Source organism: Branchiostoma lanceolatum, chromosome 3 (assembly GCF_035083965.1).
Source record: "Branchiostoma lanceolatum isolate klBraLanc5 chromosome 3, klBraLanc5.hap2, whole genome shotgun sequence".
Taxonomy (NCBI): Eukaryota; Metazoa; Chordata; class Leptocardii; order Amphioxiformes; family Branchiostomatidae; genus Branchiostoma; species Branchiostoma lanceolatum.
Window position 1 is genome coordinate 29,344,303 of NC_089724.1, and position 20,403 is coordinate 29,364,705.

The window sequence follows — 20,403 nt, forward strand, 5'->3', positions numbered from 1 at the left end:
TTACCCACCGCTCATCTGTTCTAGCCTGTGTTGTAGTTTGAGGGTTTGGACTGCTAGATCTCCAATTAGGGTCACTATCCGCTGTGCTGTTCACTTGTTTTTGCTGTAGGCGTTCGAATTTGCTCTTCTGTCTAGATTTACCCTTCTCGTGTTGGGAGAGCTGTCCACGTGTTATGAACTCTTTAGTTTCGGCAAAAGTCTCCTCTGATAATCGTTCCCTCAGTACTTGTTCAAGATTAGATTTTCTTGCGTTTAGTCCATCCCACTACCAAGTTTAAGAGGGAAATCATTGAAGCCCTCAAGAAATTAGAAGCTGATGAAGCTCTGGATCATGTCACCTATCTAAAAATCAAACCCAAATCGGAACAGCCCCCTGCTTTCTACGGCCTCCCCAAAATCCACAAACAGGACGTCCCACTACGGCCCATAGTTTCTGGTATAGGCTCAGTCACCTACGGGGTAGCAAGTTTCCTAGCGAAGATTTTGGGACCTTTAGTGGGGAAGTCTCAACACCATGTACAGAACAGTGCAGATTTCGTAAACAAAATCAAAGACATCCAGTTAGACGAAGATGATATCATCACTTCGTATGATGTGTGCTCTCTTTTCACCTGCATCCCCCCCAGAGAAGCGGTGTCAGTAGTCAGGGAGGCCTTAGAGGCTGACAACACACTAGCAGACAGAACCAAGTTATCTGTGGACCAAATATGCAAGCTTCTAGACCTCTGCCTGGGGTGCACATACTTCACTTACAAAGGACAATTCTTCCAACAACTGCACGGCTGTGCTATGGGTTCACCAGTTTCGCCCATCGTGGTAAACCTGTACATGGAGAAATTTGAGAACAAAGCCCTCAGTACTTTCAAGGACACTCCCCCGGCCAACTGGTTCCGTTATGTAGATGACACTTGGTGCAGACTAAAGAAGAAAGTAGCTGATGATTTCTTTGAACATATCAACCAGATAGATGACAACATCAAGTTCACACAGGAGTCGAGTCAAGATAATATGCTCCCTTTCCTAGACACCAAAACCATCATAGAGAAGGATGGTCGCCTCCAGTTCGAAGTATACAGGAAGCCGACCCATACCGATCAGTATCTGGCCTTTGATTCTCACCACCCTTTGGAACACAAACTGGCAGTTATAAAAACTCTCTTTCATCGGGCAGACAACATCATCACCTCAGACACGGCCAAAACAGACGAACATAGACACCTCCGAGGTGCCCTGGGCAAATGTGGCTACCAAAGATGGACTTTCAACAAAGCCCTCAAACCGTCTGACCAGTCCAAAAAAACGCCTAAGTGTACACCGTTGACCAACAGAAACAAGGCCAACATCACTATTCCATATGTACAAGGAGTGTCCGAAAAACTCCGACGGATCTTCCAAAACTTCAACATTGCCACCAACTTCAAACCTCAATCAACTCTCAGACAAAGACTGGTACATCCTAAAGACCGACCCCGCAAAGGCAGCAAGGCCGATGTCATCTACAGACTCAAATGTGAAGAACCCAACTGCAACAACACTTATATCGGAGAGACCAGCCGATCACTTAATGAAAGGTACAAAGAACATTGCGCTAACCGCTACTCCTCGGCCATTTTCCACCACCTAAAACACAACCAGGGGCACTCGTTCAATCTCGAATCCACTGATATCCTTGACCGCGAACCCCGCTGGTTCGAACGTGGAGTAAGGGAGGCAATATATGAGAGGATATACAATCCAACCCTCAACAGGAAAGGAGGGCTAAGGGTGGAACTGTCTGGCACTTGGGACATAGCCTTGGGGGCAAACCAGCTTTAGCTCCTATATTAAAACAATAGGAGCTATTGTCCCCTTTTACTTCAACCTTGTCTTGAGTTGTCTAATTCGCTTTCTATTGGACTATCTGAAAATTTGTCTTCTCCTTATTTGCATATCAATTCATAGTTCGTGGTTATAAACCTGCTGTTCAACTGATCTTGCTCACAGTCACTGACGAAAAGTAGTGGATGCTACTTGAAACGTCTGACCGTTTCCAAAATCATATCCAGTTGTTTGAGTAATTGCTTTTTGGCGAAGCGTGAAGTCGGCAAACATCACGGCTTGTTTTGACATCCGTTTCTGACGCCATCGCGGCACAACGAAAGGTTATTCAAAGAACATCATGTAGTTTAGCTAACATTTTGTCGTTGAAAAAGCAACGTACGTAAATTCACGTTCGCCAAACTACGACGTATTTGAATGACGTACGGTCTTGTCACTAGACAATACTTCATTCAGATACGTCGTAGTTTGGCGAACGGGAATGCATGCATGGTGACTTGAGATCATAGGTTCGCCGTGATACTTAGCAGTATGATTGTGCGCTACGGCTTATTTTGGATAATTAAGCTGCTCTTGTCACGTCCTTACAAACTTAACAAAATCACCAGCTCCGCCGTTACGCGTTTGAGTTTTGCGGAATGTGTCGGGAGGCTTCGTAATTCAGTTTTGAGCGTAGAAAAGTTTCCTGTATGTAGCATGATATGTAAGCAGTTCTACTGAATTTAGCGTAGAGTTTTGCCAGGCCGCCCAAATGCAGCCCCCCCCCCCACTAAATGTTAAACGCTTAACCCAGGCTCGTGAAATAGTGAAAAATTTACCTCAATGTAGACCGGACCACCGATGTCTGTTATGTCCGCTAGTTATGGATATGAGACAGATGTATGCAACGTGGCGGACAAAGATACGTCACGACCCGTGACGTCATCACTGGGCCAAACTATCTAAAACACATATGTGGTGTGATCTCATTCTTTCCTTTCTTCTCTCAATCTCTCTTTCTGACTTCCTAAATTATAAGTTTTCCTGTTCTGTTTCCCATCTTAGAAATAACTCTTCTAACCATGTAATTAACTATTTGAGTATTCCTTTATTTCTTTTCTCTCATCATCTCGGAGAAAATACAGTTGCAGATTCTGTTTGTGGGTCGTTTCGACTCCTTGTTTAACAGCATAAACTTGAAAAAAACGTGGGTGACCAATATATTTGGTGTCCGCGTAACGAAGAACAAGTTCTATTATTACGAAATCACACATGACAAAAATATGCAAACAGTATGTTTTTCTGTTTTTATACAAGGGTTGGGAAATATATAACGCTTGTTCAAGAACTCGGAAAATGTAACAATACAACCTCTTCCTTTGCGAAGTTGCGAAATATGATAAACGCTAAAAACGCATTATTCCACACGTGGCGTTACTTGAGTAGTGTAACTGGCATCATGCATCATTAACATGACAATACGAAAGCATCATTCTGGTGATATATTTAGTAACGGTATTTTGTACATGTACTTTTTAAATTCTAGTTGTGTGTTGCGCTGTTTCGTAATACACACTGCACAGCTGACGTCATATCAGTATGAAGTAACCATTGCGTAGTATTAGCTCTCAATATTAGCTATCACACAGATTGTGGCTTGTTTCTTGATCACACATGCTTGAATCTAAAACGTTTTATTCTATTTATAAATTCAACCATATTCTAAGAGTTGACTATCCTTACAGAGTACAAATAGGTAAATACATAATAGAATGTTTAGGTCTCAGACACAGTGGTGTAAGCTATAGTTAAACCACATTGATATACTAAAGGAATGAAATAAACAATGTTAGAATGATTGTATTTGATCTTGTGTATCACGCCGTAGAGTTGTAAAAGGCTTTACGAACGTTCCTGTACTTTTGTTGTGTCAACAATGGTCTTTGCATAGACATAGCAGTCCATGCATGTTCGACACCATGTCCATCCGTTCCCATGCATTGTACGATGCACTACGGTAGCATACCGTGTAAATCGCACGATGATGTCAGATAAATCTTAGGTAAAATTAGCAATCGCGGGGCACTTTCCCTTTGTAACTGAGTTATAACTGAGAAATAAAGGGGCATTGATGGATAAAAGTTATGCAAATTAGGTCCTCATTTGCAGAATCAATACGAAAATACTATAATTCCATACATCTGAAATGTTATACTTGTGGCATTTGGAAGTTATGTGACAGTGAACATGATTGAATACAAATTATGCAAATGTTGGCCTAATTTGCATAATACATATTTCATGGAGATTTGTTTCCAGTACATGCACTGTAAGCCCCGTAGACTTTAAACATCCGTTAAGTACCAACCAGCTGTAAGTCCACCATATACTGCAATGTAGTGCCTTCAACAACAACATTTTTTAGCGTTTGGCCTAATGATACCCAGATTCTTTCAATGGTACCATTGCAATGCAACAATTGTATACAAATGTTGCATTTCTTAACTGTTGTACCATTGAATGTAGTGGGTTTATGACATTTCTCCTTTAATTATGCAAATTAGATTCTGGTTTACATTATTAAAATTTCATTATATCAATTGACACCTTTAAGCTATCCACATAATAGGGACAAGTATACAGGTTTGGTCGTATGTCCCTCTGTGGTTTAACCATTAGCTGTGGGGTCCCTGGGGACTTCTTGAATCAATTCCAAACTGACAGGTGACACCTGTCACAATATGCCTATAATGGAAATATAGATAATCCTCATTACTTATGCAAGTTCAGTCCTAATTTGCATAACGTGCACTTCATTGTGTACAGCTCTGTCTTAGCTACGTGCATATTAAATAACATGAAAATCTGTTGTTCCTTTCTTCAGTTATTCTCCTTGGAAGATTTTGACAAAACGCCAATGCAGTTCCATTGACACATACCAGGGGGCCCAAAATCGACCTTGACCTTTGTTCTCACAGCACCTACCAATATACCTAATATCATAACAATAAATCAAGACATTCTTCAGTTATGCTGACTTTAAGCATCTGGAGGCACAAACAAACAAACACACACGCAAACACACTCAAAACAATATCTCCATGAAAAATCTATATTTTTCATGGAGATAACAATGGCTATATACTTGGACAAGTGGCACACTCAGAACAGTATGAATTCAAGTAGACAAAAAAGAATATGCACAAAAACAGGTTGCAACAGGCAATAATATTTTAATTTCAGTACCATCTCATAGTCATATTGTGATATAATCAATATTCCTTTGATTAAAAATATCTCTTTCTTTTAATTCTAGAACAATAAAATTGCAGCAATCATGATTTGGAATTCTTTAAAATATTTCTTTGGCATAAGCATACAGAGACCAATAGAGACTCTGGTCTTGTGCTCTTATTGAATTGTCAATACTAAAGGTTATTCCAATAACTTTGTGTTTTACACCATAAGGTGGGTAAGCTTCACAAGCTATATTTTTTAAACAGAGGGTCAAAATTTACTGTAGCCCAGTCACTTTGCAAGTGAGAATATAAAAGTGGGATAATAAAATTGATAAGAAAGCTTTTTAAAAACCTATCCCTTCAAAGACTGCATCAACCCTGATTTAAAAAAAACCTCTTTGACAGTAGTTATATGCCTTTAACTTTGAATCTGTCATGTCTGTGCTTGGCAACAAATGATCATCAATAATCAAATATTCAGCTGCTCTTTACATATGTATACATCAGAGATGATAACTGATACTAAATGTCAACATAAGATAGGTACACGTATATTAAGCCAAATGTTTAGCCTATTGCACGTGAGCTGCAGCCATTGAATGCAACAACTACAATTCTGGCATTGTAGTCAACACACTTAGTACTCTGTTTGCTAAAAATCTTTTAACAAATTTAATATAAGGAAACCTGACAATCAAAATGATTCATCCAGCTGACAGATGTATAAATAGCTGCTGACGGAACTATCAATCAACACTGGACTTTACACAACCCAACACTAGTCTAGTAAGAATTGGAATTTGTGACTGACTTGCTACTTTTGGGACATGGTGTTAGAGACCTGTGACTGAAGCAAGGGGTCATAAGTGCTAAATAATCCGGGTCGAGCCCTGGATGATCTTTGTTCAATGTCGAACAGTGGCTGAAGAGTAAACCGCTCTTGCAAAGAAATTGAGTATGAATCTTGGATGTTGACTTTGTCCAGTGACATTCACATTAAACAGAGACAGCGGTCAACACAGGTTATCTGACACTTATGACCCGTCACATGTCTCTAATGTCCCATCCCAGAAGTAGCAGTAGACCAGAACATGGCTGACGGTGTGAGCCAAATATTTGGGTAAGTTTGAATTCCTGTAAATCTTTGTTTAAGGTTCAGTCTTTAGTCAAGGCAGGGGGTGTCTTGCTTCCAAACTGCCTATTGTCATTTTGCAGGTCCATAAATGATAGAACGTAATACTAGTACAATGCTAAACTTTCTTCCAACACTAAGGTATTCACGGATCAAATTTTTAAACGACCACTGTCGCCTTCTTCAGGATCAATAATGACCAAGCACTGCCGAACGTAAACTCGCGAGAGTTACAGATACGCAACTTTATTGACACGTGTCTTTACGGATACATGATGTCAGCAATTGGTCACATGTGGCAGGAAGTTTATAATGCCCACTGTCTCTGTTTAGTGATGGCTGGAGTTCCTCTAATAAAGTAGTCCTGTTCAGTGTCCAGTATTCTGACTTTGTCCAGTGAAACGGTATGGTCCGGAGATTCAATGTTGATGTGTTGAGAGACTTCCAACGAATGCCAGCTGGGGCATTTGTTTTCACGGCATCTAGTGTTCAATGCACGTTCTGTCTCACCAATGTAGAATTCTTTGCAAGTCCCTTGTCTAGTGGTTCCCTGACACGGAATGTGGTACACTACACCACACTTGTCTTCTCTTGGAGTTTTGTCCTTTGGTGCCAGGAGAAGCTGCCGCAGTGTGTTTGAAGCAGGTGGAGATTCTGTGTGAAGCAAATATTCTGCACAGGTCTTAATGTACTGAAAGGTGATGCTTCCTGTATCCCTCTCTCATTCCCAGGTTCCTGTTGTACTGTTGAGGGGGCTTTGGTGCGGTCGCCTTTTTTATGGTCCACTTAGGACACCCGCAGTCCTTCAGAGCCAGTATGCGTTGTTTTTCTGCTTCTCTGTCGTGTGGATCCGTTATCATGATGTCAGCTCTGTGGAGTAACGTCTTCACGACCAAGTTTGTGTTCCAGAGGATGGTTGGATCTGAAGTTGAGGTATTGGTCTGTGTGAGTGGGTTTCTGGTAGATGTTCAGACGTAGTGATCCCTCGTCTTGGATCGTGGTGAGAGTACACATGTCAAACAAGTTATGTATCTGTAACTCTCGCGAGTTTATGTTCGCAAGTGATTGGTCATTATTGATCCTGAAGAAGGCGACAGTAGTCGTTGAAAGTTCGATCCGTGAATACCATAGTGTTGGAAGAAAGTTTAGCATTGTATTATGATTACTACCAACATAGATGAGTTTCCATGAATCCATGATGATAATAGAACGTGTTTGAACGACATTCCGCGAACCCAGGAGAAGGACGTATGCAATTACAATCTATGCCATGGCTAATCTAGGACAGGTAATAGTAGGACTGGTACTTATGCAAGTGAGGAAGGTCAATAGCCCCTGACATTGTAAAGTGATGGCATTGTGCAGGCGCCAGGCGAAGTGAATATCCCAGAGGTGCTGGGCTCTGTGGTTACGGTCCAATATGGGGAATGTTGTTTGAATACGTTCTATTCTATAAAATACCCCCTATGACGAAAACAGTAGCCATCACTGGTCCAAACTGTTCAGAGCACATTCGAGACTTCTGGCCACACTCACATTCAGCTCCCATGTCAGCCTGCCAGCACGTACTTCCCTTACACCCTTTTCAACTCTTTTTCTGATGTAGACCACGATGTTAAAGTGCTTAAGTCTGCCCTTTTTCTTCCTTTTACTACTATCCCTATAGAGTTCTTTGAAAAGGGCAACAGGGACTGGAATACCCTTTTTCTTCAAAACCCAGTTAATGAGTATCCGAGCTGTGCGACCATTCCCATCGAAGAATGGATGGAGGTAATACATGTTGAACAAAAGAAAAGCAGACAATTGGTCTGCACTCATCTCAATGAAATGTTCATTGAAAGTTTTGCAGATTGCCTTAAGATTTGCAGGTACTTCTTGATGTGGCGGACAGTTAGAATACTCACTTATCCTTACCGGTCCATTTCTTAGAACACCTGGTGTTATTTTTTGCCTTTCTTCTGTGCTCAAATTTTCTGTGCTCACCAGGATTCTATGAATGTCACAGATAAAGTCAGTGGTTAATCCACCAGTGTAATGCCAGGCAGTGTGCAAAGCCCTCAGATGTTGAAACTGAAAGCTCTCCACAGCGACAGGTCTTTGTGAACAACCTTGAAGAAAAGTTTCAGCTAGAATAGAGTTCTGGGCTAGCTCTAGATCTAATTTCGAGCTCTCACGATTAAGATGTGATTCAGACAAAACAATTTCTTGCATCTTATTACTGATAAGGTTATTTAGGAGGTATGGATTGACTAAACTGTTCAGTCTTCGGATGGTGGCCGTGATGTTGTCGTCAGACTTAAGTCTGTACTTGTCAGGTACTCCTTCCTTCACCCATGATGGTGATCTCGCTGTCCAATGGTCTGTACTTTTCAAGATAACCATTGTGGTAGTGAAATCTATCACACTCTCCACATCAGCACCTGAAACAAATCAATTTACAACTTAATGATTGTGTATACAATGTATAGGTAGTTTCATCAGGTTGGTAAATAAGACCTTGTTCACACTAAAAAAATGGATTATTATCTACCGGTTCATTGTACAGGGGAAATTCCCCTAGCTCTTTTCGACACGCACAATGAACAGTGGACCATAGCTTAACGTCCCGTCCTAAAGACTGCGACCCTTTCCGAAAGCGCACATGTCGGGTGAGCGACACAGCCGGGATCGAACCCGGGATTTCAAGCTAACCACTGGACTAACGTTTAACCATGCTATCTATAATATGTTTAAGTTTAACTTTCTTATGTCTGTGCTACTAGAGTTTTAACTACGACCTTTAAATCACAGCGAACACTCCATTTTCTTCCTACCCCAATGTCAAATCCCTGCAAACTTATTATATAGCCTTTTAGTATTGTTCATCCTATCAATGATAGGCCATGTTGATTCGATGACATGGATGACATCCTCAGGGAACCCCAAAACTGATGCAAGTCTGCAAATAAAAAAAAGGTTTGGCAAAAAGAAAAAGTTGCCTTCACTACGAAATTTATGTGGCCAGGAAGGATGACAGACACAGAGTATGGTATACCGAAATATAGATTCTTTATTTTTGTTCTTTTAAAACTTCTTCTTTGACTTTGGCATTCTACGACATTAGTATTCATTTTCTGAAATATTTTTTGTAGTTAAAAGAATATATCTTCTCATTTTTCACCTCCTTTTAACGATTTACAGCTTTTTTTTAAAGAACGGAAATTGATGCACGTGCGGATGTCATCCATAGTAGAATCCGCTTACATGTATTTGCATAACTCATGAGTTGTCAGAGTATGTTATGCAATAATTGAAAAGTTTTATTGCAAATTCCTGCCCGTAGGATAATTGCAAGTACATGTACATGTAGCACGGAGTGGACGGACAGACAATAATGAACAGTATAACAAATGTCTACTCTAGTCTTAACTACTGCCACTAAGTTCTAACTTATTGAGTTCGACTTCTTTTTCCGAGACTGTGGAAGACGAATGATCCCACTTTTTCTGTGATATGTGGGTTATGTGATGCTAGAGGAGAGTAGTTTTCTTTTCGTCTGAAAACGTGGAGAAATTAGGATGAAATATAGTGGCCTCTTTAAACAGCTCATTTCTTTCGTTGTCGTAGAATGGACAACTTGACATAAAATGTATTTCGTCTTCCACCTTGTTTGACATACAGTATTTACAAGTTCTTTGGCACACAGGTAAGTTCTTGTACCGCCCTTTCTCAATTTCAAGGGGGTGGGCACTAATTCTAATTTTGCTAATTGCAGATCGTAAATCGAAGTTATCTAATTCTAAATATTTTTCCATGGTATAAGTTGTTTTACATGTCTTATAAAACCTTAGCTTGCCAGTATCAATACTCAATTTGTGACAGAAAGTTTGAATATACGTAAATTGGTAATTCTGGACCTTAACATAGTACATATTGACTTGATATCGCTGGATGAACTGCAAGAATAGAACAGATAGGAGTATCCACTATGGTCTAAAATTTCTTTTACACGTTGTAACAGGGTTTTTCTACGACTAGTTGTAATAGAGTTACGTTGGAACAAGAGAGTGTCAACTTGTAATGGGTGTCTCTCATTATCCATCTGTAACAAGCGCAGCCAATAATGAATCACACGTACAGATATATCTAAGTCTAGAGGGAATCTACCAAGTTCTGCTCTAGAGGCTAAATTACTACAGTTTCTGAAAACCCCAAGTATATTTTTGCAGAATCATTGTTGCAAAATTTCGATTGGAGAGCTGTCATTTATGGAATCAGTGCCCCAAATTTCGCATACATACAAAAGAATTGGCTTGATACAAGAATCAAATATTTTTAGTAAACACTTTGGGGAAACAGATGAACGAGTGAGAGATTTCAGGCTGTACATAGCTTTACGTGCTTTGAGTGAAAGATGTTTTTTGGCCAGGGAGAAACTGCCCGACGATGAAATAGTCAAGCCAAGGTAGCAGTAGGAGGGAGCTATGTCCAATGTGTGTTGTCCGAATAAGAATACATGTTTTGTGAGGGACCGGCCAGATTTGTTGAAGATAATAACTTTTGTTTTCTTTAGATTAACTTGGAGTTTCCATTTTGTACAAAAGGCGCTTAATCTATTGATAGCGCATTGCAAACCTTCATCCGTTTTGGAAAATATTACAACATCGTCTGCATATAACAAGCACGATACGAATAAATTATGTAGAGATGGTGGTGTACATTCAGAATTGTCGAGCACGTGTACCAGGTCATTTATAAATAAAATAAGGAGTAGTCCATTAACCCTAGGGGACAAAATGAGAGGCACTGAGGGGGTTGTTGTGGTTACTAGGATGGCACTTGAACTTGAAGGAAACACACACACTTTATGTCAAATTCACTCACTCTCAGGTAATACAAAATGTAACATATTGAATTCATAAGCATATCATCAGTTTGTTTACACATGTACATGTTGAGAACTAAGGAAGGCAAATTTAGCAAAAAATTGGCATTTCTATTCTTCTGAATCCTATCACAGCAAATGACAATGGAGTCGCAACATCTTTTTCAAAACACAAAGGACAAAGGCGTTGTCTTACCATAGAAACTTTCCATATTCGATTTACATTTGAATGACATTTGCATACGATCCATAAGAGTTAGTGACTTTGACATGTTCAACTGTTTTTTCCTGTTGCCATTGGCATTATTTTAATAATTTGCAAATAGCATGAGTGTGCGAAAATGGCTAATGCAATTATGCCATTTTATTTATAATGGAGTGAATGGGAAATGGTTTGGGTTTTCAGAATTTTATGCATATCCCCGAAATATGCTATTAACAGTTATGCAAATGGCTAGATTCTACTGTTTAAACAAATCAACAATCATGACCTTACTTAGAAGAAAAATAAAGATGACAATAGCTGGGCATTTCTCACCATGTGCACTTCTGGTCTGTTTCTTTGTCCCTCTGAATCCACTGGAGCTCTATGCATATGGTCTGCTTTAGGTAACCAGAGGGTGGGAGGCTGGGTAATAACAAGGAAAGAAAAACACACATTTGTTACAATTTTTGGCCCAAAAAAATGAACGCTTATTGTTAAAAACTTTGGCAAAAAACAAGAGTTTCCTTCATTAGGAATAGGATATCTACGTGGTAAGGAAGGATGAACAAAATTCAAGACACATCTGTTATGGTATAACAAAATTTATATTCTATTAGGCCAAGTTGATTTGATCACATCATGGATTACATCCTCATCCTGTGGGAATACGTCTTGTATTTATTTACTAATAGATAGAAATAGGAATTTAGCAAAGAATTAGGATATATGATTCCCAAGTTGAATTGAAGTTACATGACATACATATTTGTATGTTATAAAAACTATGTTCAAAGAGGTAGAGTCCATTCGAAGTCACCAAGAGGGTTTTATAATAATATTTGTAATAATTTAGAAAAAATTCTAATAAAAGAATATCTGACTGACAATAGTTCTAAATTTTTCTAAAAGATTAAGATACAAATATAAATTTATTTGAAGTCAATTAGATAATTTAGAAATATTTTGAAAGGAACTGCACAAAAATATCTTCATTTAGAATCATTTCTAAACATCAATGTGATTCTTTCACATTTAGAAATATTTTTAAAAAATGGTAGAAAATGGTTAACAATGGTAGAATGGTGATTGCCCCCATAAAAGTAGGTGCTAATCCGCCCTTGTGTCTGCTTTTGTACATCTTTAGACTTCACTGCGGGACACTGTTGGGTCCTTTGTGGAAAGCATTATTCTGTATACCTCGCAAGGATGTGTGCATTGTTTTCTTCCCAGCCCTCTGACCTATTTATAAAGATGTTACAAATAATGGTAAAAAATGGTAGGAAATTGTAAATAATGGAGCACTCTATAGCTCAGGAGCTGGCTTGTATGTAACAACAGTTACTGCAATCTAAACTGATTCAGATAAACTTATTCTGGGAATCTTTCCTAGGTAGTAGGTATATGTGTGACCAGGGGTTTTTCTAGAAAAATTAAACAAGAGGTAGCACACACAGGTGAGGGAGCGAATTCTATGTACTTATGGAAGAATCTAAGCAAAATTTTCACGGGAAAAGAGTTAAAGGAATAGATTCTCCGGGTTTTCAATGAAATCAACGTATGTCAAAAGCACCGATAGCGATTGTTTGTAGGCACAACGATAGCAAGAAACAAAAGAGCGATTTTCCAACAATAGACAGCCGCCCGACGCCCGTAACTACAAACTATGCAAAGCCAATTATGTGGTGTGAATCTCGATTTTCTGATTTCTCGACAGATTACGTGTGTAGCGGTCGGGAGTAGCGACGTCGCTCGGCTATTAAAACTTCTGCCAAGTCCAATTTTTTCCTAGTTTTTTGCAAAAATACAAAGAAAAGACCCTAAATTGCTGAGTGAAGTCTGTATGCTGGGGATGAAGCTAAAATCTGAATTCGACAAGAGGGCACTGGGCTGAAACAAGATGGTGCAGTGCCCCTCTTTCCTCATTTAGAACCCCTTGTGATGACCCAATGGGTGAGGTGTTCACCTGAAATCGGGAAGATCTACATGTAGGTTCAAATCCTTAACAGGCCACAATGTTATGCCATTGGAAAAGGCACTTTTCACGAACTTGAGTGAAAATAAGTACCTAGGTTCGGATAAGGACGTACCTCGCATAAGACGTTAAATGAAGCTTGAGGTCCCATGTTTGAGAAGAGCTACATCTCGAGCATGTTACAGGACCCACCGCACTTATCGAAAAGAGAAGGGGGGTCCATCCCGGATGAATGAGTGGATCAAAAAACCTTTAAATTTTGGGTACTAGCAGGGGATATGCACAAGCAGCCCTCGTAACCCGATACTTCTCCTACATTGTGTATTACCTCAGTTGGTGAAGCTTGTGACTTTCACACCTGTACGTATATCCAAGTCCGTTTACGTTGCATTTTGACATTTAGGGGGTGGTAGATTTAGGTTTAAGTTTTCCAGGGAGGTAATGTTTTCTAGTTTCACCCACCGTTGTGCAGTTTGGTTATCAAACGGAAAAGCTTACTTTGCGGCCGCAAACTTTACCTAAACCAAAAAATTGCCAATACAGAACTCATACCGACTTAAATATACACACAAGTGTGAACAGGCTTTTAGGGGGAAGAGATGCAGGCACAGTCCCATTCATGCAATCCATAACCGCCTACTGTTGGGGGTCAGGGAAATGAAGGTCAAGTTTGAAGACGGGTCTTCTGGGGAGGTTCCTATGGTGCATTTTTTTCTAAATTATGGAGGATTTGGTGGATCTTGATTGTTTTGGGCAGGTAGAAACGAATAGTGATAATTAACATAATGAGATGGATTCTATGCAAATCAGGTCCTTCTTAACATGATTAATGAGGAAAAGTTGAAATTCCCTTTCAATGTGTTATTTTTTGGACAACGACCTATATTCGAGGACACCTATACACCATATGGACATAGTGACAGGCAACATGTTGGCAGTGATTTTCACAATGGCACATTTGCATGATTGGTATCTGTTGATGATCCACTTTCCATAAACTACATACGTTACTTGTATTTGAGTCTGATAATGGAAAACACTGCAAATATAGATTTACCTCATTAGTTATGCAAATTGAGTCCTAATTTACATAATTTGCACTTCATTGTGTACATCTCTGTCTAAGCTACCTGTATACTAAATATCATGGAAATCCATTGTTCCTTTGTTCAGTTATTCTCCTTAGAATATTTTCACGATAACGCCCCTGCAGTTCCAGAGCAAGCTGCTAGGGGGCCCAAACCCACACCACGTCTTCATTACACCACATGCTATCTGCCACCAAAAAATCAAGACCATGGCACGTCCATGCAGGGCTCTAGCCAGCCTGAAATTTTATCCCGTAAGCCAAAAGATTTTGGTATAAACCTAACATGTCGAGCGCCGTAGGCGCGACAATTCTAGGGGGGTCCGGGGGTATTCCCCCCCCCCCCGGGAAAATTTGAAATGTAGACCCTCTGAAACGCTATCTCCAGCATTTTGAGGGCCGGGAAAGTTTTGCTGGTAGATAAAGCTTTAATAATGCCATCTCTTTTGGTGAAAAATTACTTGGGCCTTCGTTGTATACAATCGGCAAATAAATTAAATTTAGCACCACAAAACTTTCTTATATATTTGACAACTATACACGTGAATTTTGTCGGCAGAGCTAGAAACAAAACATTTTCAACACCGGTCCCGTTTGCGCCCTGTACTAAATACAGTAGGAAATGAAACACCCTACTTTGGACAGAACGCCCTAAAGACGTTCAATATTTTCCTTCCATGTTTTCCATGGTCGATTTCTCCGGTAACTTCCACTTGATTTGATCAAAATTCGTCGATTCAAGCCTTCAAACATTTCTTTATCAAAATTCGTCGATTCAAGCCTTCAAACAGCCGCATCGTCTCACCAAATATCAATTTCCGATAAAACCTCGCGGGTTCGCGCTTCAGCTAACATCTCGTGAACCGCGAGACTTGTATGTCATTGCCGATTGGTCCATTTTCCGTGACGCGGCGTGAACGAACGCTGTTATTGGCTACGTAGACAATATAGATTCTGAGGTCTCAAACTCTCAACACCAGTTTTCGCGGGAAGAAAGTGTGCGTGTAACTCGGCGTAAACTTTAACAATATTTCCACAAAATACGGAAACTGGCTGGTAACTACCGGAGTATTTTTTGTGTGGCTATAACTGGCGGTGAACCGGGGAAAACAGCAGAAAAAAACGCCAGCCCGATGCGACCGGCCAGTGGGGCACTGGTAGTGGGGAGGGGGGCACACGAGGCTGATTTTCTCTCGGCCCACGAACCACTGGCATCCTCCGCGCCTTCGCTTCAAAACTTCCGCTTCTTTTCTGGAGATCTTTGCAAAAGTTCAAGCCCTGTCTATATCTTTATGTAATGTTATCCTATTATCAGAGTAGTCACACTGCATCAATAAGTTTCCAACGTTACATCAAGGAGGCTATTTTAACCTCCTTGGTTACATGTATCACGAATTGTTACAAAACTTTTGCAACGACCCTGACCTCCTGGCTATCTTTTTTTCGATGGCCCTCCCCACAGCCCACCCCCCCCAAACTTCAATGGCCCTCCCCTACAGTTCACCAGTCCTTCCCTAAGTAAATTTTGTACAGTCCCTTCTTCTTCTTCCGTTAGTGTCCAGCGGCCGACAAATCGGCCATCACTGACATGTGGCGTTAGCCCTATCACCCTTTCAACAATTGGCACTGAACCTTAATCGACGCAACCTTAATCCGACACTTTTAAGTACCCCCCTTTAAGTTAAGACCTGGCGCTGATATGCAAATTATTTAAATTGCTTCTGAAAGACAATAAGGTAGGCAACATAAAAATGTGCAATGGTAAGGCCCTGAAGAAAACATGTTCTGGTGGGAAGGTCAGTAATATTTGACACAATGTTTTTATCACATAGGGAATTTCGTGGGAGGGAGATCAGCCATTACATTTTAGGACGATGGTTGACTAGTTCACAACAATTCACAATAATTTGTGTCGACAATGATATGGTGTGGCTATTTTACCTTTGTGTAACTGGCCTTTGCTTGACGGAGAGATTGACAAACAGCCTTAATTGTACAGAGCAATATCAAGGATAAACAAATTCACTATTGTATTGTGTCCGGTTAAGGTTCTATTTGGAACATAATTCGGGACCGGCTTTTTAGCGAATGCCCACAAATGCCCACTCTGGTGAAGTCCGCGCTCCACGAATCTAATCTTTTTTGCTTGGAATATGTTGTGCTCCCATTAGTTAATCCGACCTTAGTTTCAAGTCAATCCATCGATCTGAAGTTAAATAAAGCTTGAAACTTGAAAATTCTTACCTGGCTTTTAGCGAATGCCCAGCAAAAATTGCTTTTTTGGCTAATGCCCAATATATTAGCCAAAATATCGGCCATCGTAAAACGGGCGTTAAATCTAACAATGGCGGGTCTTTCATTGCCTCTGATTGGCTCCTCTATATCATGTGACTATTTCCAGCATTTTGATTGGCTTGTACCTACAAAGAGAGCCCTCTATCAGTTTGAATTGGGACTGCAGGGTATTTTGGGTGTATACATTATTTGATTTTCGATTTTTTTTTTTCATTTTCGATTTTTCGGAAGCGGCTATTCCGAGAACCAACAAATTAAATTGGTGTGGCCTTAAGAAAAGGTTGAGGATGTTGTTGAGAGGAGTTGGTTGATTCACTACCTGTTCAAGTCCAAAATCATGTGTTACCTCCAGGAAGTGTTTAGAGAGTGAACTGTAGGGAGCTGTGAGCCCAAACACTCGAGTGTTTGGGCTCACAGATAGCTAGCTATAGGTTATTCCAGTCAACACCAGGGAAATTAAAGTCCCCACCCAGCCATACTTGACCACCTTGTGGTTTGATTTTGTTTAGTGAGGCTCATAGTTTATCTATGAAGTCAATGTCTTTTGCATAAGTTTGAGATCTATAACAAGACCCAATTGTGATTGGCTTAGCCCCTTGGATCTCCAAGGTCGCCCATACTGTTTCACTTTCAGTATCTAAATCTATTCTATGTGTAGCTACCAGAATGTTTTTGAAGGCAATGAGCCTTCAATGAGAACACCCCCTCCCCTTTTCCCCAGTTCTCTGTCTTTCTTAAGCTTTATGACAGTGTAGTCTGGGGAAAATAGTTCACTACTGCCATTGCCTAACTGTATCATCTAAATGTGTCTCTGTGCCTAATTAAAATGATATCTGGAGCGTGCTGATCTAAACACGCTGCTAGGTCAGCAGTTTTTGTTTATATTGCATACCCGGTAAACCGCATGAAGGTGTAACACACCAGGTTTGTACTGAAGAGTACAAGCTGCATCCGGACAGCTTTATATGATACACACACACCGGGAAGGATCCCTAGATTCCCTACTCTTTTCAATAAGTGTGTTGGGTTCTTTAACGTGCTTGAGGTGTGGCTCTCCTCAAACACGGGACCTCCTTTTAATGTCCTATCCGAGGGACGTCCCTAACCGAAGCTAGGTACTCATTTTCACCCGAGTAAAGTGGGGAAAGTCGCGTAAAGTGAATTTCCCAAGGGCACAATGTCAACGGGACAAATCAGGGAACCCCGGATTCGAACCCGGTACCGAAACTGTTGGACAGCTCGATGTCACTCTTGTTAAAGAGTGAACTTGAGAAATTAGGCATGCCGCATTGGCAACATATCCATTCTATGCTGCCAGAACATTGTTTGTAGTAGACATGGACATGCATTCAATGTGGTACCATCCCTGACACTCGTCACATGCTACAGCTCTTTGGTTCCATTTGACAGCTTTGTTGCACAAAAGACATGGAAATTTGGGTCTATAAGGACCTGGATTTGGATGAAGCCTCAGGGCTCGAAATACTGGGTGCATGTGCACCCAGTGCACCCAATTTTGGAGCTGTGCACCTAATTTTTTACTGTGGGTGCACTGGTGCACCCAAATATTTTCGTACGGTTTAATGTGTAAAGGTATCACTGCACACTAGTACTAGTAGACAGCATATTCTTGACATCTAAGTGTAAGAAAATAATAAAATCTTTGTTGTAGTATTTGTTTAAGATTTTGATGTTAGAATTTGAGTTAATTTCCATTTTGAAAGCTTCAAAACTGCGTGCCGAGATCGGGTGCCAAAAGTGCATGAAGAGGAACAGTAAGGTTTGTCATTAGGTTTTGCTTACAATAGTTACATTGTACTTTATTTCATGTGGTGCACCCCAAAATTTTTTGGTGCACCCAATTTTTTAGGTTGGGTGCACCAGTGCACCTATTCCCAAAACTGAATTTCGAGCCCTGAGCCTGAAGGTCTCCTGACTGGGTTAATTAACATAACAAGGATGGATATAGATACAGAAATTGATTTGAGTGGGTTTCTGGGTGAGTTAGGTTTGTCTTTCTTAAAACTCAGTAAGTTCATTATACCAGGAGTAAACTTAAAGTCAGTGTTTTGGGACCATAAGAAGGTTTGGAGTTCCCTCGACCATCCCTCTGTATATGGTTTAACAATATTGGTTGGAGAGGGAATACAGACCCACTATATATATATACTAGTAAGTTTAATACATTTGACAACACCATTGTTGTTTGTTGACAAATTATTTCCCAACAACCTTAGTTTTAGTTTACTCACTACTAACTGCTAGGTAATAAGGGTTCAATTTGGTGTAAATCGTTTTGTGCGAGTGCGCACACGTACATATCAAGAAGGTATACTCTACTCTATACATCGAGTGGATTTGTAAACACTTACTAAGCCTATAAATTTGTAAACACTTGCTAAACCTATAAATTTGCTAATCTTACAACTATAATCGTATCCCTACCGGTCTACCGCTGCAGTTTTACCTTTGCCGCTCGCGACACATGAAAATTTCAGACTCATTACAGAAGATGCCTCCTACACCGAGACGTCCTATTAAAATGTATGTTTTAACCGTAGCCGTAGCCGTACGACTATGAAAAAAACAAAATGGCTGCCGCCAGGGAAGTTAATCGCCCTCCCCCTTTGGTGACTTGCTGCGTAAAATTTGGGTTCCTGAGAGTGGAATTTTGGCTCAAATTACATTCCTGGGTGTTTTTGGAGTCCTCCGAAGATGGTATGGAGGGTTTAATCCTTGTAGTTTGGCCCGCGACGAGGGTTTTAGGTGGTAAAGAACCCCCGTAACGTGGAAAGGTGTTCACTCATCCGCGCATGCGCACTCAATGCACTTCGGTTATGAGTGATGCTCTTTTCCAGCCACAGCTCGGTAAACGGAATACCGGAAGTGCTAGTCACATAATGCAGCCAACAGTTACTGAAATACTCACAAGGCCGCTTGTTGATTTATGATTCTGTGCCGCTTTTTCTCAAAAGTGTCGGATTTAAGGTTCAGTGCGTGTTACAAGTACCTTGAAGAGGGCAGCTCGCCTGTTGTTGTCACCCTCGTCTGTGGGCTTATTACTAAGTCACTGTGCAAGATAAGGCTGAGAAGCCCTCCAACAGTCGCCGCGGCTATGAAAATGTACAATTATGATGTATAAACTGGAAGAACATCCTACCTGACTGGTAACTCCGTACGGAGCACCACCGCGCCGTACCAGCCGGTCTCCAGTCGAACCGCCGATATCCTACTTCCCAAGATGCATCAGTATACTAGCGCAAATCGGGCATTACCGGATTTTACGACAATTCTTCTTAGCATGCGAAAGTAAGATTCTAAGAACATAATGAACTCCGCACGCTTCAAATCGGTAAGCGCCGTTTATACATGACCTCTATTCGCCCAGAAAACACCACAGTGCTCATTATCAAAGTCTATGAAAGGAAAACCTTGCCGGATTTAAACTAAACAGTTGAATCAGTTGACACAGCTAGGGTTTGTTTTTCTGCCATTTTCCTGATTGGGGCACGGGCTGTAGGCTACGGTATTTATTGTTGGGAAGTGGCTACTGACAGCATGATCCTGTCAGCAGTAGAAAAATCTGCACTGTTAACAGGACGACCCTGTCAGCAGTGAAAAAATCTGCACTGCTGACTCGATCATCCTGTCAACTGAGTGCAATTATTTCTACTGCTGACAGGATCGTCCTGTCAGCAGTGCAGATTTTTCCACTGCTGACAGGATTTTACCTGTCGACAGCAATTTTTTTTCCACTTCTGACAGGATCAGTTTAAAAATCTAAATTTCCTCATGAAAAGCAATTCTTTGCC

At 40.6% G+C, this 20,403-nt stretch overlaps 1 long non-coding RNA gene across 2 annotated transcripts; it reads right to left on the bottom strand.

The window, feature by feature from the left end:
• Nucleotides 1-5,010: 5,010 nt before the first annotated feature.
• Nucleotides 5,011-19,821, bottom strand: LOC136431330 (uncharacterized). 2 transcript variants are annotated; one of them, XR_010755030.1, is made up of 3 exons: nucleotides 19,752-19,821; nucleotides 11,571-11,660; nucleotides 5,011-8,588 (listed from the first exon to the last, which is right to left on the bottom strand). It is a non-coding gene; the product is annotated as an uncharacterized lncRNA (long non-coding RNA). The 2 variants fall into 2 exon arrangements; XR_010755029.1 differs by lacking the exon at nucleotides 19,752-19,821 and having other exon boundaries at nucleotides 11,571-12,946.
• Nucleotides 19,822-20,403: the final 582 nt, after the last annotated feature.